Source organism: Nicotiana tabacum, chromosome 4 (assembly GCF_000715075.1).
Source record: "Nicotiana tabacum cultivar K326 chromosome 4, ASM71507v2, whole genome shotgun sequence".
NCBI classification, from domain to species: Eukaryota; Viridiplantae; Streptophyta; class Magnoliopsida; order Solanales; family Solanaceae; genus Nicotiana; species Nicotiana tabacum.
In genome coordinates, this window is record NC_134083.1 from 65,382,968 (window position 1) to 65,397,049 (window position 14,082).

The 14,082-nt window shown below is 37.8% G+C and overlaps 1 long non-coding RNA gene across 1 annotated transcript; it reads right to left on the reverse strand.

The window, feature by feature from the left end:
• Window positions 1–481: 481 nt before the first annotated feature.
• On the reverse strand, window positions 482–2,955 carry LOC142180208 (uncharacterized). Its single transcript, XR_012708373.1, has 2 exons — window positions 2,633–2,955; window positions 482–753 (listed from the first exon to the last, which is right to left on the reverse strand). It is a non-coding gene; the product is annotated as an uncharacterized LOC142180208 (long non-coding RNA).
• Between the last annotated feature and the right edge of the window lie 11,127 nt (window positions 2,956–14,082).

The window sequence follows — 14,082 nt, forward strand, 5'->3', positions numbered from 1 at the left end:
CTCAAAGGGATACTACCGACGCATAAGCCCAAACGCATAAGTTCTCACATCCGAAACTACCGAGCTTACGTCGCGGTCTAACTCTGGCCTCGAGTCCTCCAGATTAGCCCATCATCAAAACACAGAATACTCATCTCAAAAATTGTTCATGGAATCATAAGTCGGCGATGCACAGACGATACCGAGCGCGCACATGCGCACACGAATGCGTGGAAGGGATTCAAAGAGTTATGTTTCAAGCTGAATCAATGTTTCATGATAGAATACAAGAAAGTAAAATTTTCTATGGGTTCGGCAGCCTCTCGAAGATAAGTACAGATGTCTCTGTACCGATCCGCAAGACTCTACTAAACATGCCCATGACTCGTGAGACCTATGTAACCTAGGCTCTGATACCAACTTGTCATACCCAAAATCTCACCTATCGTGATGGCGTCTAAATCGATACTAGGCAAGCCGACAATCTCAATAATCCACCATATCTCTTAAATTTAAAAATATAATATTTAAATTCAGCGAAAGAAATCTCACAAATATAGATATAAACACTCCCAAAATCCGGTATCACTAAGTACATGAGCATCTAATATGAATAAAAAGTCTGACTGATAAAACACTGTCTGAAAGTATAGAACAGTACAATAACTGAAAGAAAGAGAGTCAAGGTCAGCGAACGCCAGGCAGCTACCTTGATAGTCTCCAACTGATAGCACTTCGAGATCTAACATTCGCCGTGTCCGAAAGCACCTGGATCTGCATACAAGGTGAAGAGTGTAGTATGAGTACAACCAACTCAATAAGTAACAAGACTAACCTCAGGGCTGAAAGTAGTTACGAGCTCCGCAGGTACAGTCTTGTACATAAATAATGGTACAGAAATATAAGCATGCTTTCAAGTTCAACAGTTAAACTCAGTACAAGCAAAATAGATCAATATTGCATGATATGAAGAATGTGACATCTCAGTGGAAAAACCTCAAGTACTACCGGTCGCTAATCATTCGGTCACTCGATACTGTTTATGGCCAATCCAGCCAAGGGATATTCCATCCTCTAATCCAGCCCAAGGATATTCCATCTTGTATATATATACATTGACTGACAGTCAGTCACTCAGTACCGTATAAGGTCAATCCAGCCCTGGGGTAATTTATCCCAAAATGTAAATATTTCGAACAAGATCCATGTCCGGAAAAAATTCATCACAATATAAATAAGTAAGGCAAGTCCATGCTCTGGGAAGTCCATCCCGAATATATAATCATGTACGCTCACTGGGGGTATGCACAAGACTCTCGGAGGGGATCCTTCAGCCCAAGCGCTATATAAAGCCGATATGGCCTACTACAGGCGGGCAGTCCCGATTCGTATAATAATAAAGCCTATAAGGCTTGCTGCAGGCGGGCAGCCCCGTTCCATATAGTGTATATATATATATATATATGACCTGCTATAGCGGACAACCCCGATCCCATAAAAATATACTCACAATGGGTGAACATGACTGAGTATGAAATATATATTTTTAGAACATTTAAATTCAACAGCAACACGACCATGTGAGTCCCAAAATATCGGCACGTAGCCCAATCATGATCCTTTTTTTACCTCACTAACCTTTCAAAAGATATAAAGTGAATTTAAAGCTCAAAAGGGTTTCAATTTGAAAGTGACAAAAAGATTGCGTTTCGAAGGATTTTCAGAGTCGCCACTTGACATTTGGTTTCGATGTGCCAGGTCACTGTTTTTTGTAAACAAAAATAAGAATTTTCCTTCAAAACACATTTGACTCTAAACTGATTGAACCATAGATTCTAGATAAGGGGGTTCATTTGACTCGGGGAGAAGGTGTTAGGCATTCCCCGAGTCCCGTAAAAATTACGGGTTGCGCACATGATCTAGTTGGCTTTTTGAAATATTCAGATTGAGGTAGAAACACACAAAAAGCAAAAATAAACACAGAAGAGGCTCGAGGTTGTCCCCACCTAATAAAAGAAAAATAAAAGTGAAAATTAAAATCCTAAGCTAACCTACACTATACTTCCTCCATGGTGTTCATCACAACCTCCAAAATATTTATAAGTTTTTTGGGGCATTCCCCGAATAAATTAATTAACTAAAAGGAAAACCTCTCACCTCAAAAAACTAAAACATAAACGCCTTAAAAATTTGCCTAGCCAAGTATGGTCGACCTAAACATGTTACTAGCGAGTAGTGTAAGAAAAATAGAAATAAAATAAAGCTAAAAATAAATAAGATTATTTCATGCTCGTTTTCTTTAGTGTTTGATTTCATTCATTTAGACCAAATCCGACTCCTACAACGTATGAGCATGAATTAGTTACCAACGAGTTGATGTTTTCCCCATTCCACGTCCCATTTGATATAACAAGAATGTGAAGTTAATCCCAATTCCAAATTACTTCATCTTAAATTCAAGTCTAATTCTCAAATTACTCACTGTTCATCACATATTTTATTTCATCAATTTATATCCCAAATGTATTCACCCGATGAAATTCATTCAACTAAAGAAAAGACTAACTATAACTCAATCACAAGAAATTCAACCAAAATGGCACACAATTAGCATAATAACAGAAGGAGAACGAGATTAAAGGGAGAAATTGACCTTCACGCAAACCAACTCCTTTAGTATAATGAAAGAACGTCCAAATGGATTTAATCGAAAGAAAAGCAAATATGTTGATGCGACGCCGACGACCAGAAAATCGAACGACGACCCAAAGCTGCGGAATGACCTCTGACCAGAGACCGCTGACTACAGTATTTTGGTTATTGGAGGTTCCATATTTGATGGTGGGACAATGGCTATGGTGAGATTTTGTAGGAGATGCGGCTGCTTCTTTTAGGTGGTGTGCCGATTTTATTTTATTTTTGTGGGGGTGCTGCTGCCAGGGTCCTTCTTCCTTCCGTTCACTTTTTTTGGAGGAGTTTATATATGGGGATATATGGAAATATGGGCCATTGGATTAAATATAATGGGAAGAATGAGTGCTGGGCCACTAAAATCCGAAAATGAGCTCCTAATTGACCCAAATTTAATTCTTTCTCAATGAACAAAAAAAAAATACTACCAAAATATACTAATTAATCTTAGTAAATAAGAATAAACTATTAAATAAAAATATATATTAAAATAAATTTTTTTTTGATATATTCTAAATGTTATAAAAAAGGTAGAGAAAATTATGTTAAAGTAATGGTAAAGATTAAAATATTATCATTATAAAATACTAATAAGCTTAAATAAATAAATAAAAATAAAAAAAGATAAAAATAAAAAGATATATAATAATAGAAGAAATATTATAAAATTATTTTTGTGTGTTTTTAAACTTATGTTTTAAAAAAAAATTAAAAGTTGACTGAAATACCATTAAAATGAAAATAAGTAAATATATTTAAAATACTACTTTTAAAAGTTGCGCATGTCAAAAATTATGCGCTTACAACTGCCCTTTTTGTTTGGAAACACGAAAAGTTTTCGGAGCAAAGAACAATAAGCAACGTAATTGATTTATGACCCGACGCTTATTCAAAAGAAAATAAATATGGATAAAAAGATCGTGACCAAGCCCCGGTATTTGAGCTGCCTACATATCATTGGCTATAAAGGAATCAGGTCATATGTAATTCAGAAGTGAATAAAGTGATGGAGTATGTGGAGAGGATGAGAGAGTCGAGTGAGGTACCGTTCGAGGCTCCTGTCCGCGGTCCCTGCCATTACATCATAAATTGAAAGAAAAAATTACAGCAAAATAAAAAAAAAAATACAAGATCCTATCTACTTCTTATCTTGAATCTTCCTTGAATCTCCACTTGATCCTTCAACATGAAACTGAAAATTCACCATATTCTTCAGGTGGGCATCCTGCTGACTTGAACTTGAAGAAAACTGAAAGTTGACCCCGTTCTTCAGGCGGGCTCCCGCTGCTTTGACTTGAAATAAACATGAAATTTGAGTAAACTTGAGCTTGCAAACCTTATTTTTCTGGTGGGCTCGTGCTACTTCTGATTTGAACTAAAAATTGCCCCTGTTCTCAAGGCGGGATCCTGCTGTCTTTGACTTGAATCTTGAAAAATGAAAGTTGACCCTGTTCTTCAGGCGAGATCCTCGGCTTGATCTTGAAAGAAACTGAAAGTTGACCCTGTTCTTCAGGCGGGCTCCTGGTGCCTCTGACTCGAACTTGAAAAATGAAAGTTGACCATGTTCTTCAAGCAGGATCCTCCTGCTTGATCTTGAAAGAAACTAAAAGTTGAACCTGTTCTTCAGGCGGGCTCCTCGTACTTCTCTTATTTGAACTTAAAACCGATTTCTGAAATATTGACCTCATTCTCCAAGTGGGTGCCTGCAATCAAAACAAACAAAACGAACAAAATTTTCTACCCCAGATTGTACTAGGAAGATTTGTGAGTTGTTAGCAAAACTGTAAATCACCTATGTTATTAATAAAAGATGAGAGTAAAACTAAAGAATCGACTAGGATGTGTGTCTCCTGTGAGATTGAGCTTCAGGAAAACTATAAACTGAGCTTGACTAAACTTGAAAATTGATCCTATTCTCCATGCGGGGGCCCTGAACTCAAGGAAAACTAAAGATTAACAATTTAAGAAAACTAAAAACTGACCCTATTCTCCAGGCGGAACCCCTGAACTCGATGAAAATTAAAGATTAATAACATTAAGGAAACTAAAAACTGACCATATTCTCCAGGTGGGACCCCTGAACTCAAGAATGCTAAAGATTAATAACTTGAGAAAACTAAAAACTGACTATATTTTCCAGGCGGGACCCCTGAACTCAAAAAAAGCTAAAAACTAACAACTTAAGAAAACTTAAAACTGACCCTATTCTCTAGGCGGGACCCCTGAACTTAAGAAAAACTAAAGACTAACAACTTAAGGAAACTAAACACTGACCCAATTCTCCAGGCGGGATTCCTGAACTAATGGAAGGCTAAAGATTAACAACTTAAGGAAACTAAAATCTGACCCTATTCTCCAGGCGGGACCCCTGAACTTTGAGAAAAACTAAAGACCAACAACTTAAGGAAATTAAAAACTGACCCTATTCTCCAGGCGGGACCCCTGAACTAAAGAAATGCTAGAGATTAACAACTTAGGGAAACTAAAACTGACCCTATTCTCCAGGCGGGACCCCTGAACTTAAGAAAACTAAAGATTAATAACATTAAGGAAACTAAAACTGACCCTATTCTCCAGGCGGGACCAGTGAACTTAAGGAAAACTAGAGATTGAAAACTTAAGGAAACTAACAACTGACTCTATTCTACAGGCGGGACCCTTAAACTTAAGGAATGCTAAAGATTAACGACTTAAGAAAATTAAAACTAACCCTATTCTCCAGGCGGGACCCCTGAATTTAAGGAATGCTAAAGATTAACGACTTAAGAAAACTAAACCTGACCCTATTCTCCAGGCGGGACCCCTGAACTTAAGGAATGCTAAAGATTGACGACTTAAGGAAATTAAAACTAGCCCTGTTCTCCAGGCGGGACCCTTGAACTTAAGGAAAACTAGAGACTAACAACTTAAGGAAACTAAAAACTAACCCTATTCTCTAGGCGGGACCCCTGAGCTCAAGGAAAACTAAAGACTAACAACTTAAGAAAACTAAAAACTGACCCTATTCTCCCGGCGAGACCCCTGAACTTAAAGAAAGCCAAAGATTAATACGGGACCCCGAAACTAAAAGAAAAATAAAAAACTCTTCCGACTGGGGAGAATACCTAGGAGGTATGATCTTCTCAACTAGGGGAATGTCTAGCAGGTAAAAACCTTCTCAAACTACTTTTGTGCTGACAAAATTTGGGCACGATACCTGAAAAATTCAAGCTTCCAAGCTTTGATTTGGACATAGTCTTCGTCCTTGTTTCAAACAAAGAAAACTTGTGAGTTTAAAACATGGTGGTTGGTTTGTGGCCTTGATCTTGAGGGCGATTGCTCCTACACTTGCCATGATAACTTTGATTTCAACTTAGAAGACTCTGCTTGTTATTGGCTAACCATTTTTCTGTCAAACCTTACCACATAAAACACCTCTGATATATTCGAGCCCCTATACCCTTTATTTGTTGCATTGTGCTCATGAATTGATATTTACCAAACTTTTGCATTTCATATGAATCCCAAAGCACGTAAATTGTCACCAACTCAGTGTGCATACTACTCTTTTCTGACTTATGCCACTTTGATGTGCTAGCCAGACTCCGTTTGTGCAATTGGAAAGCTGGTAGCAAATTTTGAAGTCATTTCTCACTTGTTCTGATGAAACAGACTCAAAAAGAGGACTTAAACAAAGCAAGAGGAACATAGTAAGGGGACAATGGAAAGAGATGATATCTTACAAGAAAATTATCAAGTAGAAACTTATCTGATGTGACACCAACTCTAATGTCCATGATGTGCATCTTGGATTAAGTGGCATGATCTGTCAAGCAAGTTTAATCTTCCATTCTTGTCATACCTCTAAGCTGTGAAACTAGGCTTCAATGCTCCAATTGTCCTATCTAATTCACGATCCGTAGTCAACTTGTAGTGCCCTAAAGGGTTTTCACTATCAGCCTCTCTCATTTTGTTCTTTCTCTCAACTCATTGTCGCCTTATGGTGCCTGTGAAGGTTTTCACTGATAAGACTCTCTCATTTTGTTCTTTTCTTCTTATTTCCTCTGATTCTGCAGATGACAAGGCATTAACCATGGTGAAAACATCATATGTTCCTCGCATGTCTAACCTGGCACTCTCAAAGATTATCTGGAAGGTCTTTTTTGGACTCTAATGTGACTTTTGGACAGGGTTAGAAAGAAAGAAAGGCATGAAGGCTCAAATTCAAACATAAGACAAAATGGGGTATAACTTTACAACATTTGGAACCGTCTTTTATAGAAAACGAAACTTCTGCCCAGTTTCTTTTGAAGTGAAGAATTTTTGGATTTTTTGACTTGGAGTGACCGAATCTTAAGGCTGCCTACGTATCTTATTCGCACAAGAATCAAGTTAAACGTAGTTCAAAAGAATACTTTTTGTTGTTGCTATTGTTTTTCTTTTCTTTTTCTCTCTTTTTTTCTTTTTGAATTTTTCTTTTGGAATGAACTTTCTAAAACAAACCTTATGGGGGTATGATTTTATTTTTTAAATAACTCTAACTCGATTCTAAAAGAGGGGAGGTCAAAGAAACCAGCACTGGCTCAAAAGGGTACCGAAGGGTATAAAATATTTGGGTAGCTGAAAGAGGGCCTCCCAATCTCTGAAAATGCCGAGTACAACACATGCAACTTGAGGGTAAAAAATGAAGATCTTTTGCCACTTCGGCATTGATATCACGAATATGCCTTCCATCTCTCTTTACTGCCCCGTCAAGTACAGAACTCTCGATGGGTGATTTCTTCTCCACAATGGATACCCTCCATCAGTTTAGGACAAACTCCCTTGGCTTTATCTTGTAACTTGAGATGCACTTGAACTCAAAGTTCCTTGCTTCAAATTGTCCAGCACGCACTCTCTTGTAACAAATTTTTGTCATCCTCTTAACTTCCCAAACTATCTGCCTCAGTCTCATACAATTCAGGCTTTAAATGATCTCAAAATGTCCGAATCTTTACTTATTTTCCCTCAAATGTCCCTGTCATCTTCAAACCTTGTTTCATTGTTTCATGATTATACTAACTTTTAAGACCAGGCTGAGAATTCCATGTGCATGTCATGTCACTAGAGTCACCATGAAAAGAACTATAAAAGGAAAAGAGAACTAAACAAAAACTGACTAAAAATAACAGAAAACAGGAGATTGCATTAGACAGGCGGTGAAAGGGTTTGAAAAACAAAACAAGCAAAATAGACATGGGTTACAACCCTGGAACAATCCTAGATAACACTAGACGAGTTACTACAACTAAACGAACTAGGCAAAATAAGAAGAAAAAGGGTTTGAGCCACAAGACAATATCCGGATTACAGCCCTAAAATAACCCGGACAACAGAAACGACGACAAAATAAACTACCAAGACTCCTTCATGGCTAACCAAGAAAGGAGTGTCTTTCCAATTTCCAAGCTCGACATCTTAGCCACTGAGTCGCACATAACATTTCTATGACCGTCACAAATCTCCATCACATTGACCTCAATAAATTGCTTTTGGGTTCCTAATGCCACCTCATTATTAAGATCAACTTTTGGAACCGAGACTGATAGCGTTGAAAACTTTGCGGTAAGTGGCCCTCCAAGGGATTCAGAAGAGTTCTCACATTCCTTTTCAACACAAATTATGCCCACCATATGCGTCTCATTATGAACATACAATGGACTTTGGATAGTATCCACTGTATCTGAATTTTGCACGGTAATGTCACCTGCATCAATAAGCTTCTGGAGTACTCTTTTCAAATTCCAACACTTTTCTATGTTGTGACCTGGGGCATTAGAGCAATGTACGCACCTTTGAGAATAATCAAAATTCTTTGAAAGGGGGTTCAGTATTTTTATCTGAATCGGCTTCAACATGTCCAATTGCCTCAACCTTTGGAACAAACTGGCAGATGATTCTCCAATAGGAGTGAAAGACTTTTCCTTTTGTTGTTGCCTTTTCATTTTGTACTCCGGCCTTGGTTGGAACCTCTTGCGGGTAGGTGATTTATATGCTTGTAAAGGTGGGTAAGATATTTGTGGAGGTGGTCCAGGCCATTGCGGGTCTTGTGGATATTGAGCATATGGCGGTGCATTATGGATAGAGTACTGGGAAGGTAAGGTATGACTTTGGGGATTTTGTGGAGAGAAGTAGCATTGGGGAGGGTTATCTGGAGTACGAGGATATTCATGGGGTCGATATTGAGGCTGAAAGCGTTGAGCAGGAATGCCCACTAGATCTTGTTACTGGCGGGGCTCAACAACATCTTTTCTATTTCTCTTTCTTCCCCCAAACTTAGTGAGATGTTCTGAATGTCTTCTGTAGTATCTTTTAATGCAGAATAGCTCATGATTTTGCCTGACTTGATTCCTTCTTCTACCATCTCCCCCATTTTTACCACATCATTGAAAGGTTTACCTAAAGCTGGGATCAAATGACTGGAATAGGTGGGTCCCTGAGCTTGTAGGTAAAGCTTCACCATTTCTTCTTCATCAATCCGGGGACTAACCCGAGCGGCTTGTTCCCTGCATCTGAGCCTAAACTCCCTAAAACTTTCCTCGGATTTCTTTTCCATCTTAGATAGGGAGGAGCGGTCTGGAATAATGTCTAATTGTACTGAAAGTGTCGAACAAAATCTTGAGCCATGTCATCCCATGCATGCCACTTGCTGACATCTTGACGAGTATATCATTCCAAGGCTTCCCCACTCAAGCTTTCACTGAAATACGCCATCAACAACTCATCTTTCCTGCCAACATTTCTCATTTCACTACAATAACCCCTGAGATGGGCTACCGGATCTCCACGCCTATCATACAAGTTAAACTTTGGCATTTTAAACTCGTCGGACAGATGAACATCAGGGAACATACACAAGTCATTGTAAGACATGTTAATCTGATTTCCCATCCCTTGCATGTTCTTTAAGGATTGTTCTATACCTTTCAGTTTTCTGGATATCTCATCTCGCTCTCCCGTCCTCGCAGACTTTCCATTTTCAATATGGGGCTCATTCTGAGGGCTATGATTATATGAGTCCGGAATATTATGGGCCAACTCTGGGGAGTAGTATTGGGCATCATGAGGTTTGAACTGGTGTTCACTGTTGGATCTAAGGAGAGGTTGTTGAAAAATTATGATGGTGGAGGTAGTGGATATGACAGGAGGGCTATTTTTGAAAAATGTAGTTGGAGGACGAATGATGGAGCTACTAGAGAGGTTGGGAATGCTATGGTAAGCGGAAAAATCTGGAGAGTAAGGTGGATCATCTGACACTATGACTGAAATTTGGGTGAGGGTAGCATCTAGGAAGCTAGGTGGTAGCGGGGGTGGTGCCTTCCAAGTCATCCAAGCATGATACATGTCCTCCATGTGTCGTTGTAATATCCTTACCTCTTCAACCAACCCAATGTCTTGTTCAACTAATTGCTTTTGGGTACCAGTATCAACCAACTCAATTCCGTTGTCATTTGCCATTGCCTTTCGACTTTATGTTGTAGGGAAGAGTTACCAGTTTAAGAACCACAAACCAACCACCTATGTGCTATAATGAAGCAACAAAGAGGAACAAAATGAAGTCATCACGTTAGTGTTAGGTCATTTAACATAAGATAATCTCACATTATGTGCAATGCACCTAGTCACAATTATCGGTTCTAAAATGACTTCGAGGGTACGAAGGTCACATTGGAATCATCCATGTTCATTCTTCTTGACCCTTTTCCTCTTCATTTTTTCTTGCGCTCCTTGGTTTGCTCATTTGATTTTCTTTTCTTTTCTTTTCTTTCTAATTATCACTCTTTTCTTTCCTCTCATTTCTCACATCCGTCCACTTCATCCCTTTTTTTTTTCTTTTAATTTCTAAAATGATTCGATCGAACCTGATGTAAGTTGCACACGTATCATATTCCACATGAATCAGACCAAGCGTAGTTCTGCAAAAGTAATGGACAAAATATACTAAAAATAAAAATCCTTTTGGATTTTTCATTTATAACTCTTTTTTTTTGTTTTCATATATAAAATAGGAGGTACGATAACAAAAGACTCAATGAACTCAACTAGACTATGACAGACTCTGACACCACCTAAAAGACTCAATACTACTGTACAGGACTAAAAAGTAAAAGATAACATAAAACATACTCAAAAAATAAAAAGTCCCCTCAAACAGCTCCTGAAGGCAACGGTCATGGCTGGGATGGTCATGGCTGGGATGGTCCTGGGGTATCTGTCATGCTCAAGCTCTAGTAAGTGGATCCATACCTGAATGAGAAAAATAAGAGCAAATAGAGTTAGTGACTCAGGACACTATGTGAGACAATAATACTTCATATTGGACATATGCAAGACATAATTGAGGTTATTTTTGTAAAATGGTCTACATGGCCAAAAGTTGGTTAGAAGTGCAAACTCAGCTAGGACGACCTGTAAGACATGGAAAATACCTCACGAATGCCTATGCGACCCCCGATCTCCCAGGAATCACGGTCTCTAAAATAACTTTATAAAAATGACCTGTTTTGCATAAATGGCCTATGTGGTCAAAAATAGCTAAGCATGCAAACTCAACAAAAATGGACCTTAAACTAAGTAGACGCCTTGTTGTGGACTCATGACTCTGAGACATGGGTTAACAAGCCACTTTGAGAAAATAGCCCTATTTTGCAAAAAGGCCGCTGTGGCCAAAAGTGGCTAGGCATGCAAGATTTAGCTAGGACCCCCGAAGCCAAGAACTTAAAACTCACTAGTAAGACCGGACCCTATATGGGCTGCCTACGTATCCCGCCCTGAAAGACGAGAATCAGGTATACGTAGTTCGGGAAGATTGGATACGAGAGAGAATTTAAAAATGCAACTAACTTGGAAAAACTATTTTTTGTCTTTTTCTTTTTTTGAAAAATGATGAGAAAGTATAACATCTTTTTGTTATTTTTCTTTTAGAGAACGGGGCAAGAAACTAAAAGTGACAAAACTCTCAATATTCTCTCTTGCTTCATTTTTCACCCTTCTTTCCCAAATATCAGCCCGCCAAATGACCTTTCTACCCTCAAAGATGCAACATTTAGCACGTAGAATGATTGAATATCATTTTGGGTCGGCGGGCCTATTGACACAATTTGAACAGGCTTCCTACAAAGGACATAGTACCTAGCACCGGGCCTTGCTAGGTCATAATGATATGATGCAAATAAAAATGACCTAAAGGTTGACCTACGTTTGGGGTTCACTAACAAGGCAATCCGGGGGAGCATATGATCGACGGTGGCTGCTCAAGCTTCCCACCCACTCCATACGTCCGATGGCACCCCTCCTAAAATAAGGGTGACTCAACAAAAAGTTCGTGTATGCGACGCGTATTACGAGACTTGTTGTAGAAAGAATTAATCGGGTAATGCAAATGATGACAGTTATAAAGCAGTAACACATAAAGAAAAAACTGTAAACACGTAAATAACTAACAAATAATAAAACGACATAAACAAAAATAAAAATTAAATAAAGAAAATAAAATCATAAAAACCTCAACCGAATATTCTAAAAAGCCAACAAGATCAAGTACCAGCTCGAACCTGCAACTCCCCAGTAGAGTCGCCAAAACTGTCACACCCCTTCTTTTTACCTCACTAACCCTCTTTAAAAAGATATAAAGAGAATTTAAAGCTCAAAAGGATTTCAATTTGAAAGTGACAAAAAGATTGCGTTTCGAAGGATTTTTAGAGTCGCCACCTGACATTTGGTTTCTGTGTGCTAGGTTACTATTTTTTGTAAACAAAAATAAGAATTTTCCTTCAAAACACATTTGACTCTAAACTTATTGCACCATAGATTCTAGATAAGGTGGTTCATTTGACTCGGGGAGAAGGTGTTAGGCATTCCCCGAGTCACGTAAAAATCACGGTTGCGCACATGATCTAGTTGGTTTTTAGAAATACTCAGATTGAGGTAGAAACACACAAAAAATAAAAATAAACACAGAAGAGGCTCGAGGTTCGAGGTTGTCCCCACCTAATAAAAGAAAAATAAAAGTGAAAATTAAAATCCTAAGCTAACCTACACTATACTTCCTCCATGGTGTTCATCACAACCTCCAAAGTATTTACAAGTTTTTCGGAGCATTCCCCGAATAAATTAATTAACTAAAGGGGAAACCTCTCACCTCAAAAAACTAAAACATAAGCGCCTTAAAAGTTTGCCTACCCAAGTATGGTCGACCTAAATATGTTACTAGCGAGTAGTGTAAGAAAAATAGAAATAAAATAAAGCTAAAACTAAATAAGATTATTTCATGCTCGTTTTCTTTAGTGCTTGATTTCATATATTTAGACCAAATCCGACTCCTACAATATATGAGCATGAATTAGTTACCAACGAGTTGATGTTTTCCCCATTCCACGTCCCATTTGATAAAACAAGAATGTGAAGTTAATCCCAATTCCAAATTACTTCATCTTAAATTCAAGTTTAATTCTCAAATTACTCACTGTTCATCACATATTTTATTTCATCAATTTATATCCCAAATGTATTCACCCGATGAAATTCATTCAACTAAAGAAAAGACTAACTATAACTCAATCACAAGAAATTCAACCAAAATGGCACACAATTAGCATAATAACAGAAGGAGAACGAGATTAAAGGGAGAAATTGACCCTCACGCAAACCAACTCCTTTAGTATAATGAAAGAACGTCCAAATGGATTCAATCGAAAGAAAAGCAAATATGTTGATGCGACGCCGACGACCAGAAAATCGAACGACGACCCAAAGCTGCGGAATGACCTCTGACCGGAGACCGCTGACTTCTTCGATGCCTCAACTCCGACACAAATCGGCAGCAAAGGATTTCAATGTTCCAAGACGAAAATTGACAGAGCTTTTAGCAACGGATGATCTTGATTTTTATTTTAAAATATAAGTTTAAAAACACAAAAAAAATAATTTTGTAATATTTCTTCTCTTATTATATAGTGAACGGAAGGAAGAAGGACCCTAGCAGCAGCACCCCCACAAAAAAATAAAACATCGGCACACCACCTAAAAAGAAGCAGCCGCATCTCCTACAAAATCTCACCATAGCCATTGTCCCACCGTCAAATATGGAACCTCCAATAACCAAAATACCGTAGTCAAGATCACCCCTATTCACCATTAAAATTATTGAATTTTATGGTATATTCTAAATGTTATAAAAAAGGTAGAGAAAACTATGTTAAAGTAATGGTAAAGATTAAAATATTATCATTATAAAATACTAATAAATTTAAATAAATAAATAAATAAAAATAAAAAAATAAAAAGATATATAATAAGAGAAGAAATATTATAAAATTATTTTTTTGTGTTTTTAAACTTATGATTTAAAATAAAAATTAAAAGTTGACTGAAATCCCATTAAAATGAAAATAA